Raw genomic sequence first — 11,819 nt, 5'->3', positions numbered from 1 at the left:
AAAGAGAGAAAGCCGAAGAGTGTGGGAGAGAGTAGAAAGGATAAAGCTAGAGAGAGAGGGGGAAGATAGTGCTTAAAGATATAGATTAGTAGACAGATAGGGGAAGGGTAGATAAAGAGAGAAAGAGAGATAGTATATAGAGAGGGGGAGAGTTTAAGGGCTTAGTGTTGGGAGAAATACATATATGTGTGTGTGTATGTGTATATATATATATATATATATATATATATATATATATTATAGATAGAGACAGAAAAATAAAATAGTGGTAGTGAGGAGAAAAGATGGGAAAAATAGACTGGAGAAGGAAAGAGAAAAAGAAAAGGAGGGAGTTAAAGAAATAAAGAAACAGTCATGTGAGAAATGGATGGATGGTGTGGGAGTAGAAGAGAAGGAGAGAGAGAGTGTTGTGAGGGATACGCGTGACAGTGAAGGGGGTGGGTGGAACAGACACTAGCAGAAGGGGAGCAAAAAGAGAAGGGGAGGAGAAAAATAAAAAGAAAGTTTAGTAGTGGAAATAAGAGGAAGAAAGCATAGAATTTCAATGAATAGGAATCAGAGATGAACTTAGAGTGAGAGGGAAAACGAAAGAGAAAAAAATACTTCTATATAAATGTATATGGCTAAAGATAGAGGGAATAGTTGACATTGTATTATTAATAGAGAGTATAAATCAGAGAGTGAGGAGGACTGTGTGTGTATAATTTAAAGTAAACAATATGGCTTTTATGAAAAGCATAGTGAGTGGAAGTGAGAGGATGAGTGAGTGAGTGAGTGAAAGAAAGATAGGTGTTGAGAGAGTGGGAGAGAGAGAGGATTGGAGAAAGATGGAGAAGTAATAATGGCATAGCAAACTGCTTAGTGTACAGTGTTGGGGAGGGTGAAGCAGGGTAGATAAGTGGTATAGAGACGGCGGTGGTGGTGGGGTCAACGGTGAAAGAATGCAGACGACGGGGAGAGGAATTGGAAAGAGCATGCGAGAGTGGTTGTGAATATATGTTGTGGCTTGGTTTAGTATGGCGTTTGGTAAACGAGTGATGAAGGTGGGCAGAAAGACTATGAGCAACAAAGGAGGAGATGAGAGATACAGAGAGAAAGGGGAAAAGAGAGTGAGAAAAGATAAACCAAATGGAAGGGCGAAGGGCGAGTTGGTTCAAATTACAAGAGAAAGATAGGAGAGGAAAGAAAATAAGACAGTAAGAGAGAGAGATTGGAAGATAAAGAAAAGGGAATAGAAGTAGAGAGAGAGAGAGATTGGGAAACCAGGAGACAAATGTGCTGGAAAGAGAGTGGGATAATGTTAAAAATAGAAGAAGTAAATGTCTAAATAGGAGGAAGGTGGAAGAAAGGGAGAAGAAAGAATGAGATTAAATTAAATGGGAAGAGAATAAGAGAGAAAACAGGTCAATAAAACAGAGAGATAAAAAGAAAAGAGATAAGAATAAAAGAAAACTAGAGAGAGATAAGGAAAGAGATGGAGAGAAAGAGAGAGAGAGAGAAAGAGAGAGAGAATATGGTGATGGTGGGTAATAGAAAGAGATAAGAGAAAAATGTGTTAGAAACAATTGGAGGAGGAGGAAGAGGTGAAGATAGAAGTGAGAGAAGAAAAAGAGTGGAGAATGAGGAGGGGGAATGGAAAAAGAGAGAAAAGAGAAAGATGGGATAAATCGAGGAATAAAGAGAGAGATATAGGTAAAAGAGGGAAAGGGGGGAGACGTTGGAAGGAAAGAAAAGGAGCAGTGGAGGTGAGGGGGGAGGATAATGAGGACGAGAGAATGTGAGAGAGAAAAGATAAATAAAAACATGAAACTCAGTAAAAGGAAGGGAAAAAAGAGAGACAGACGTTGCAGGCGGAAGTAGGGTGAGGAAAGGGTGATGGGGATGTGGAGAAATTAGGTGGGTTTAGGGAGATGGAGAGAATAGAAAAGGGAAGAAAGGGGAAGTAGAAGGTGAAGAAAAGAACGGTGGAGGTGACGAAAAAGATAGGAAGAAGCAGAAAATTGGATAAAAATGAAGAGAAAAAAAGAATTGAATAAAGGGATAGGAAGAGATAACGGAAAGAAAGGGGGGAGACGGAAAGATAAGAGAGAAAGAGAGGAAGAGGGGGAGGAGGGATGAAAAGGAAAGAAAGAAAAGATAAAGAATAGGAAGGCGTGATGTGGGGGAGAAAGAAGGAGAGGATGAAGTGTGAGAGAGAGGGAGAGAAGAGAGGGAAAACGAAGCAAGGGGTAGGGTGGGAGACGTGAAGAAGAAAAAGAAAGAGGAAATAAATAGGAAAAGAGAAGAGGGGAAGAAAAAAGAAAAAAGACGTAGAAAAATAAAGCGAGACAGAGAAAGGAAGGGAGGGGGGAAGGTGCGTTGATAGTGATGATTATTATGATGATGATGAGAACGACGACAACGACGGCGGCGACACACAGACAGACGATCTGTTTTGTTGGAAGGCAGGCAGGCAGATGAGGCAAAAAAAGGCGAAAAGCGAGTGAGGACTGGAACGGACCGACCTACCCTTTTACTACCTTTACTACCAAAACAACAAAAACAAACAACCACCACCACCACCACCACCGACCTCTCCTACCTACTAACCGAAGGTTTTTATTTACTGATACGATTTTTTTCCCTCCTCTTGGCGGGGCTTCTTGTTCTCCTTGTTGTTGTTATCGTCTTTCCTTCTTTTTCCTCTTCCTCCTCCTTCTCTCTGTCTTTCCTCCTCCGTTTCTTCTCGTCTGCTGACATTCAGTTTTTGTTTCTTTTATTATTATTTTTTTGCTTTAATTTTTATTTTTATTTTCTTTCGTTTTCTTCTCTGTATGGTTGGATTTTTTGTTTTTTTTCACGGGGTGGAGATGTGGATAAGGAGGAAGAATAATGGTGTGGACGATGCCGACGGCGCAGAGGAAGAGAGAGAGAGATGTGGTGATGGCGAGGAAGGAAGATAGAAAGAGATAGAGACATGTAGTGGTGGTGGTGGTGGACAGGAAGAGACGGTGAAAGGCAGACAGCGAGAGACGTATAGTGGTATAGTAGGAAAGGAGGGTGAAAAAGAAAGCGAGAGAGAGAGAGATGTGGTGGTGGAAAGGAACGGAGGATGTGATAGAAAGACATGTGGTGGTGGTAGAAAGGAAGGGAGGAGGAGTCATGTGATGAGAGAGGAAACGGGAGATAGACAGAGAGGAAGACATGTGGTGTAGAAAGTTATGGTAGGGTGGGGAGGGGTAAACAAGTGAGAGGTGTGAGAGGGACAGGAATGTGGAGTGGCGATGGTGGCGAAAGGGTTATATTGAGAAACCATGTTGTATTTTCGGTTGGGGTATTTTTTTAATATATCTTTAGATCTTATGTATATATATATATATATATATATATATATATATATATATTTATTTGTATTGATAATATATTTATATGGCTGATGTTATATATGTAGATGATATATTTTTATATATTTCATATCTAGACAGATTATTTATAGACGTGCTATATTTATATACTATCTAAATATTTATAAATACATAAATATGTATGTGTGTATACACACACATATGTGTATATATGTGTATACACACACATATGTATATATATATATATATATATATATATACACATATGTGTGTGTATACACATATATACACACATACATATATATAACACACACGTATATATATATATATATATATATATATTGATATTCATATATTTTAAGCATATTTCTATATATCTTTCCATGTTTATATATATATATATATATATATATATATATATATATGTGTGTGTGTGTGTGTTTGTGGTATATATATATATATATATATATATATATATATATATATATATGTATGTTTTATACATAATTGTAATAAAATATGTATTGCTTTGCATGTTTATATATTTATGTGTGTGTATATATTTATATATAATTGTCTCTTAAATGCATCTACTCTTGCCTAAAATAAGTCCCAATGTATTTCTGTGTCATTGAACAATTGTTCGCTTTATTAAATCAATTAAATGGACAGATTTTCCATGGTCTTCAACAAACATGTTCCCATGCTCTCTCTTACACGCACACACACACACATATATATAAAGAAAGGGACCTGGAAAGAGATATATGTGAGAAATAACATTGCTAGATCATATCAGAAAAGAATGGAATGAGTATGTGATCACAGAATGCCAAAAGTACAAGTTCCGCTGGGCCAGATGTGTTGCAAAGTTCACAGAGAACAGGTGGTCCCTTGTAGTTGCTGAGTGATATCCAAGACATTGGAGAAGGCCACTTGGAAAGCCTCCAAGATGATGGGAAGAGAATTTAGTTAAACAATTAGAGAGAAAAGATGGACAAGATTGGCATGATCATGAAAGAATTGGATGCGCATCATGATCAGTGGTGTATACTGATGTCCAATAGTCTGGTCAGCACAGTGATGCAAGTAACTTTTGGAGTTTCTAGACTGCAAGAACTTCTTGACTCATCGACCTTGGATCTGCTAGGAAGGCCTGACTTGTTGACCTTGGATCTGCTAGGAAGGCCCAACTCATTGATCTTGGATCTGCTAGGAAGGCCTCACATGTTGACTTTAGTGAATCAAACTTCTTCGTTGAATCTTTGGACCATAGTAGGGTTTTTTTAGAGTTGAGTTGACTAACTTCCCCAGACTGTCTGTTTGCTATGTGAGGAGGGTGGGAGTGACAGTTCTGGATTTTGAGGAATGGAATTTGTCGACTACTTTTCTCTTTGTTTAGCACCATGATCTTTAGTTGGCAGATTTTAAATTCCTCCTTGCCCAAGTGGCAAGTTTCTCAATTCCTTGTAGAATTTGCCTACTTCCTGGCACTGACATTGTGATTGTCACAGACCGGTCTTGGATGGGGTGGGAAGTTCTTTGCACTCCCACCCCCTGCAGACTCAGTCACTGTGTCCATGGCAAGAATGCAACAGCAGGGATAGTGCTGTTATTATTTCTTTTCTAAGTCAATGCCAGTCTCGTGTTTCTCATCCAAAAGTGACCATCAACAATACCAGGTCCTTCATAGTGTTGGGAATATGGTATAATGCAAGCTTGATGTGTCTCTTCTGGCAATTGGCCAGATCAAACCACAGTATGAATAGGTCGCCTCTGCTCTCAGGGGGTTTCCTGTTAAGTTGGGGGGATTACAACAGGGAGACCAGGGAAGCTGGTCTTTGGTATTGATGATTCGGTGCAGCCTGTTCGTGGGACGAATCACAGTCTTATTTGGGGAATAAAGCTGAACAACCCTTCCTTTCAACTCTCAGCAGCAAAACTGACTGAAAGCCATTGATGTTGTACGAGTTTTCCTCTTTAGGAATCCAAAGTCCTTCAGCACACTTTCACTGTAGAATAAGACAATTGGGCACAGCTGTTTGGCTGCTGGGGATTTGGCACGGCTGACTAAATATTGTTGCCTGTTTAGGCAACAGTAACCTATAGTATTGGCAGCAGACACACACACACACTCATGCATGAACACGGCTGACATATATATATGTATATATATATATATATATATATATATATATATATATATATATATAGGGGAAGAAAAAAAATGCACACGTCGAGCAGAGGTCAGCAATGCCTGTGCAGAGTTTTAGGCCCAATAAGGCTTGCACAACACCTCATAGACCCTCTCCACTTTATTGACATTATCCAGAGACAAGCCGGAGCAAGATGTCTGGTGCCAATATGAGTCGCAGGCTCAGGGATGTGGGAGCGCCGTGATCTCTAGCACAAACCATAGATCCCCAAAATGTCCAATGCCATTCCCTGCATATTTGGTTTTATATCAGAGTGACCTTCTCCTACAGACATGCTTCAACAAAAGCTGAGGGGTGCCTTTTCGTCTTCCCTGTGGTTAATTAATCAAAGATTTGACGAGGAAATCTCTCATCCTCACCATCACAGCTAGTCTTTCCTCCTGGTTGATTCTATGCTTCAACCGTTGGCTTTTTCTGGAACAGCATTCTTGCTTTGAAATAACCCCCCACCCCACCCACTGAAAATTACTGACCTTGTGCCAAAATTCGAAAGCAATATTGATTTCAAATTTTGGCACAAGGCCAGCAATTTTGGGAGAGGGGATAAGTCAATTACATTGAACCCAGTGCTCAACTGGTCCTTATTTTATTGACCCCAAAAGGACGAAAGGCAAAGTCGACCCAGGAGGAATTTGAACTCAGAATGTGAGAATAGACAAAATGCCTCTAAGCATTTTTGCCATGCATGCCAACTGTTCTGCCATCTCACCACCTTCATTTCAAACCAATATTGAGCAGTATCTCATATCGGCCATCAGCCATCATCCCCTTCATCTTTCTGTTCATCACACTCTGTATATTCCATCCCACATACCTCAGATTCAGCCCCTCTTCCCCCACTCTTTGTACTGCCATTTAATCACCTCCTCTTCCCTTGTTTGCAGGTTCACTGCATTACCCCCTAACCCCTAACCATGTCCCTCACCTCACCCTCTTGTGAATGTATCTGACCCTCTCTCCCCCATCCTCCTCATTTGTTCCCCTCTCCCCGCCACCTTACACTCTCCTTCTTGTACCCTAACCCCTTTAGCGTTCATATTACCCTGTCAAATGCAATGCTTATTTATACCCATTGCTTTGAATTAATCCTGGATTATCTCCTAATCCTGAAGATTTTGATGTGATTGTTTACTTTTACATTGTTTACATTGTAAGATAGGTGTGAGAGGCCAGATCTGTCCAGTTTGGACATTTTAAAACACAGAGGATATTTGTACCAGATATGGCTAATTTAGATGCTAGAACATTAAGGGTCCGTCTTAATATCTCATCACTCCCATCTTTTGTTCTCCTTTCTCAGCTGGGGTAGCCATGTATCTCCTCCACAGCAAGGCACCTACTCCCATCCCTCTATCATTTTCCTATCTCTCAACCCCTGGCACCAGCATCAATAATAAGGGAAAGTCTAGGGGTCTTATCTTGAGTGACATGAATAAGCATCGGAACCAGTAAACTCTGTAAAGTGGTTGGCATTAAGACATCTAGCCATTGAAACCATATCAACATAGACACTGGAGTCTGACATAGTTCCTTGACCTGTTGAATCTTGTGAAACTGTCTGATCCATACTAGCATGGAATATGGACACTAAATGACGACGATGGTGTTGAGAGATATTGATGTTTGTTTTTAAGTTGAGTTATAAATATAAAGAGTTTACCATTTAAACTAAGGAACAGATTACGCTGTGCTTTTTGCTAGAGTGTATATATCATGCATAGGAAACCTATGGCCCACGGGCTGCATGTGGCCCTCGACATGTTGTTGTGTGGCCCCTCGACGAGTTTCTAGGTTACGAAGACGAATAAAATTAAGAAGAATTGCAAAAAATTCAGTGTAAATTGGGCAAGTAATATTTCATGCCTGTGTTTTATCAGGTGGCCCTCTCCCACTTAGAAATAGTACGAAGCCCCCCCCCCCCCCACCGCCAGCTGAGGAAAATTTGCCCATCTTTGGTGTATGTCTTTTGTCTTTTACTCCTTGCAGTCATCAGACTGCAGCCAGCCTCAGCTGCCACCTCGGGCAGTTTTACTCCAGTGCTTATTTCTGTTTTTTTTAAACCTTTCTGTCAGTCTCTTTTGGTGAGCCTCTAAGTTACAGGGACACCAACACTGGTTTTCAAGTGACACACACATGTGTATATATGTATACATGATGAGCTTCTTTCAGTTTCCATCTACCAAGTTTATAGTAGAATACACACACATACATATATGTGTGTATTTATGTATATATATTGTATGTATATATATATATATATATATATATATATGTATATATATGTGTGTGTGTGTGTGTGTCAAGGACCTATAATCCTTTAAGGGATGCTAGCATCCTTGTTCTCCAGGTTTATATCAGTGTTCAGGTGAAAACTAAATATATATATTAGTTTTACATTGATATATATATATATATATATATATATATATATATATATACACACACACATATATATATGTCATATTGTGTGTATGTATGTGTATTAAAACGTGTGTACAAATGTATTAATGCGATGATATGAAGTCAATGCGTGTGGTCGTTCGAGTTTTATCTTGGTTTGTCGACAGCTTCGTATTACAGTAAGATGTATGTTCTTATGTGTGTGTGTGTGTGTGTGCATGTATGTTATGCAGCCTTGTCTGTGTGCGTGTGATTGATATCGTAAGTCTTGAAGCTCGCTTGCGCTTGTGTGTCTTGCGTGTGGATGAGAGCACTTATATGTGTTTGCGTGTATGAGTGTTTATCTGCTGCAAGTGTGTGTGGGAGAGTGCACGTATGTGTTGATGTGTATGTGTGTGTTGGAGACCGTTCTTGTGTTTGCGCTGAAGGTGGATGCGTGCGTGTGTAAACGTGGATGCTGAGCGGTGTTGGTGGTAGTCTTGAAGCTGAACGTCTGTGTATGTGCGCGTATGTGTCTGTATGTGTACGTGAGTGTGTCTGTATGAGTGTGTGAAAGACGGGTCTATGTGTAAAAAGGAGGTGTATGATTGCCTCTCACCCTTCCCCCCTACGTGTGAACATGTGTTAGAAGGGGGCGGGAGGAGAGGAAGGAAGGAAGCCGGGGTGAGGAGGGAGGGGTGGTGTGAACGACTGAGTGGTGGCGGCGGCGACGGCGGATGAGGGATGAACGAGGTGGGGGGAGGTCGTTGATCGAAAATGTAAACAGAAGGAAAGATAATAGACGCTCGCCACCCCCGCTGCCACTCACCCCAGCCTATCCTGGGTGGTGATGCAGTGTCTGGGGTAGGACAGGGAAATGTGGCGGTGGTGGAGGTGGAGGTAAGGGAAACATTTAATTCAGCACCCGTCAGCCTTATTGTTAACTTCTCTACCGACATGCACCGCCCAAATAATCCACACGGACGGTGGGGACGGCGAGGATGGTGTTGCAGTGGTGGCGGCGGTGGGGATGACGGAATGATGGTGTATTGATGGCGGCGGCGGTGGGGTTGGTGGAGATGGTGCTATATGGGTAAAGATGATGGCGGGGATGACGAGGAACAGTCATATTGGCAGTGGCGATGGTGGGGGTAGTGGCCAGAGATAGTGTTATAGTGGCGGCGGTGATGGTGGAGATGGAATATGGGTATATTGATGGTGGTGGTGCTGGTGGAGATGGTGTTGTATTGGCGGCGGTGGTGCTAACCGACTGGATATCGGTATATTGACGATGATGGCGCAGACGGTGGTATTTTGGTAAGGATGGTGGCGGGGGATGACGTGGATGGTCATATGAGGTGGTAGTGGTGGTGACGGAGTTGGTGTGTTTATTGGGAAGGATTGTGCTGGGGGGGGGATGGTGGCGGTGGTGGTGGTGATGGTGAGATGGTGCTGGTCGCTGTCGTATATTGGTATATCGGTGATGGTGGTGGTAGTGGTGGTAAAGATGGCGTTGCATTTGTGGCGGCGACGATGAAGGAATATTGGTTTATTGATGTTGGTTGTGGTGATATAGTTGTGTGTGTGTGTGTGTGCGTATATTGGTGAGAATAGTGGTAGGGGATGACAAAAAAACTGTTATATTGGTGATGGAGATGGTGTAAATATTGACGAGGGCGGAGGTGAGAATGGCGAGGATTGTGTTGTATTGGTGTTGGTGGTGGTGTTAATAGTAGTGGTATAATGCTGGTGACGGTGGTGGCAGTAATGTTGGAAATAGCTGTTGTTATATGTTTCGCCCCAGGTCATCCCTAATCAAACGGACCTATGATCTATCTCATTCAAGCCGTGACCATCCACCATTTCTTGCTACAAACGGACAGGCAATACCCGTTCGTATAAATCTAACGCATCCTTTTGTATTTCAAGACAATAGGATGCGAGTTAAGGAAGGTTGGTTTGGCTGTTGTTTCTAGCAGGCCAAGCAACCCAAGCGCCTTCGTTGGATTATGAATAGGGTGAGGGAGACGGAGGTGTGGAGGTAGGTGGTTGTAATAGTGACGAAGGTGGTAGTGGTGGTGAAGGGAGGATGTTTGGTGATTTTGGTGGTATGGTGGAGGTGGGGACGATGTTGGTCGCTGACGATGACGATGATGAGGGTGAAGACGTCGCTGATGATGATGATAATAATGATGATGACAATGATAGTGGTGGTATTGATGGTTCTGACGCGCGCGTGCGTTTCTGCGGTGGTGAAGCTGCTGCAGATATTGTAGTGGTTGTAGAGCAGAAGATCTTTGTGGTGGTGGAGGTGGTGGTGGTGGTGACGTGGAAATGTAATTGGTGGCAGTCACTATAGTGGTGGTGGTGGCGATGGAGGTTATTGCTGCTCGGAAGGGGGAGGGTGTTGTAGCGGTAACGTGTGGCCAGGGAGGGGGAAGAGTAGCAGACGACGACGACGGGGACGGTTGATTGTATGCGAGGAGGGAAGGGAGGAGGGAAAGGGGAAGCAATATCGCCCCCCCCCCAGCCTTCTCGTTCCACTACCGCTCCCCACCACCACCACTACCAGCGCCGCCATCGTTGTTTCACGCTGGGAATAGCGAAAACAATTATAAACACAGAAAAATGTTGGTGTTGATAGCAGACGGCTGGCGTTATGAATGAAAAATAATATACACCCCCCCCTCCTCTTCCGCCTGTCATTCATTCATATCTGTATGGCGATGTAGGTATACGCGTGAATACATACATACATACATGTATGTATGTATGTATGTATGTATAAATATGCATACACACACATACGTATACATACATATATATACGCACACACATAATATATATATATATATATATATATGTACATATATGTGTGTGTATAATAATATATTCCTCTATACACAATCATACAAAAAAAAACCCTTTTTTGTATTTATTTTTACTCGCATATATATATATATATATATATATATATATACTTTATTTAAAAGCAGCAGAAATATAACAAAAAAACCGCGTTCATCGGACAGTTTTTTCTAACAAAACTGTCCGATGAACGGGAACGTGAAACTCAGAGTAACGGTTTTTTTGTTATATTTCTGCTGCTTTTAAATAAAGCATATTACTCTACCTCTGGTATTTGAGTACTCTTTTTTCCACCTTGTTGCACATTGCATGTGCTTACTCCGGTATATATATATATATATATATATATATATATATATATATACACACATAGTTATATAAACATATATATGTATATATATATATGTGTGTATGTGTGTGTGTATGTATATGATATATATACATGCATATATAAGTACAGGACGTCACCAATGGTGCAAATAACATGAAATACGTAAACAAACGAGGGAAAAATGGAAAACAAGACAAGTTATATATATATATATATATTAGATTGCGGCGATGCTGGGGCACCACCTTAAGGGGTTTTAGTCGAACAAATTCTATATATACGTTATTCTATTCTACAGAATATTTCTAGACATTCTGGTTGGCACCCTGTCATCGACAGATCTAAACGGTATTGTCTCCGTCAGAAAAGGCGGTGGTGGGGAAATTCCAGATTAGTTTCAGTCCTGTGTTGGGATATTATCAGTAATTGAGTCACCTGCTCTTTAACTCTCCACGGAGTCTCCATATACATGTATATACTGACATGTATATACATGTAAGCACGCGCACACACACACCACGCGCGCGCAAAATACAATGTTGCTGAAATACACAAATAGATAAAACTACTGATCACGTATACATACATTTCATCTAGAAAAATAGCAAACCAAGTGACTGCACCTACCCACCCATGTATACACACATACACACACCACCGCCTACCCCCGTACATAAATAC

At 41.3% G+C, this 11,819-nt stretch overlaps 1 protein-coding gene across 2 annotated transcripts in view; it reads right to left on the bottom strand.

Moving 5' to 3' along the window:
- Positions 1–161, bottom strand: part of LOC106870070 (uncharacterized) — a 26,351-nt gene extending 26,190 nt beyond the window's left edge. For both annotated transcript variants that reach the window (XM_052972946.2, XM_089363168.1), the window contains exon 1: positions 1–161. This exon is cut by the window's left edge and continues 392 nt beyond it. The gene's annotated coding sequence lies outside the window, so the exon portion shown is untranslated.
- Between the last annotated feature and the right edge of the window lie 11,658 nt (positions 162–11,819).

This window comes from Octopus bimaculoides, chromosome 14 (assembly GCF_046866305.1).
Source record: "Octopus bimaculoides isolate indiv1 chromosome 14, ASM4686630v1, whole genome shotgun sequence".
NCBI lineage: Eukaryota > Metazoa > Mollusca > Cephalopoda > Octopoda > Octopodidae > Octopus > Octopus bimaculoides.
The sequence above is the reverse complement of the archived record's forward strand: the minus strand, read 5'-3'. Positions and strand labels throughout refer to the sequence as shown.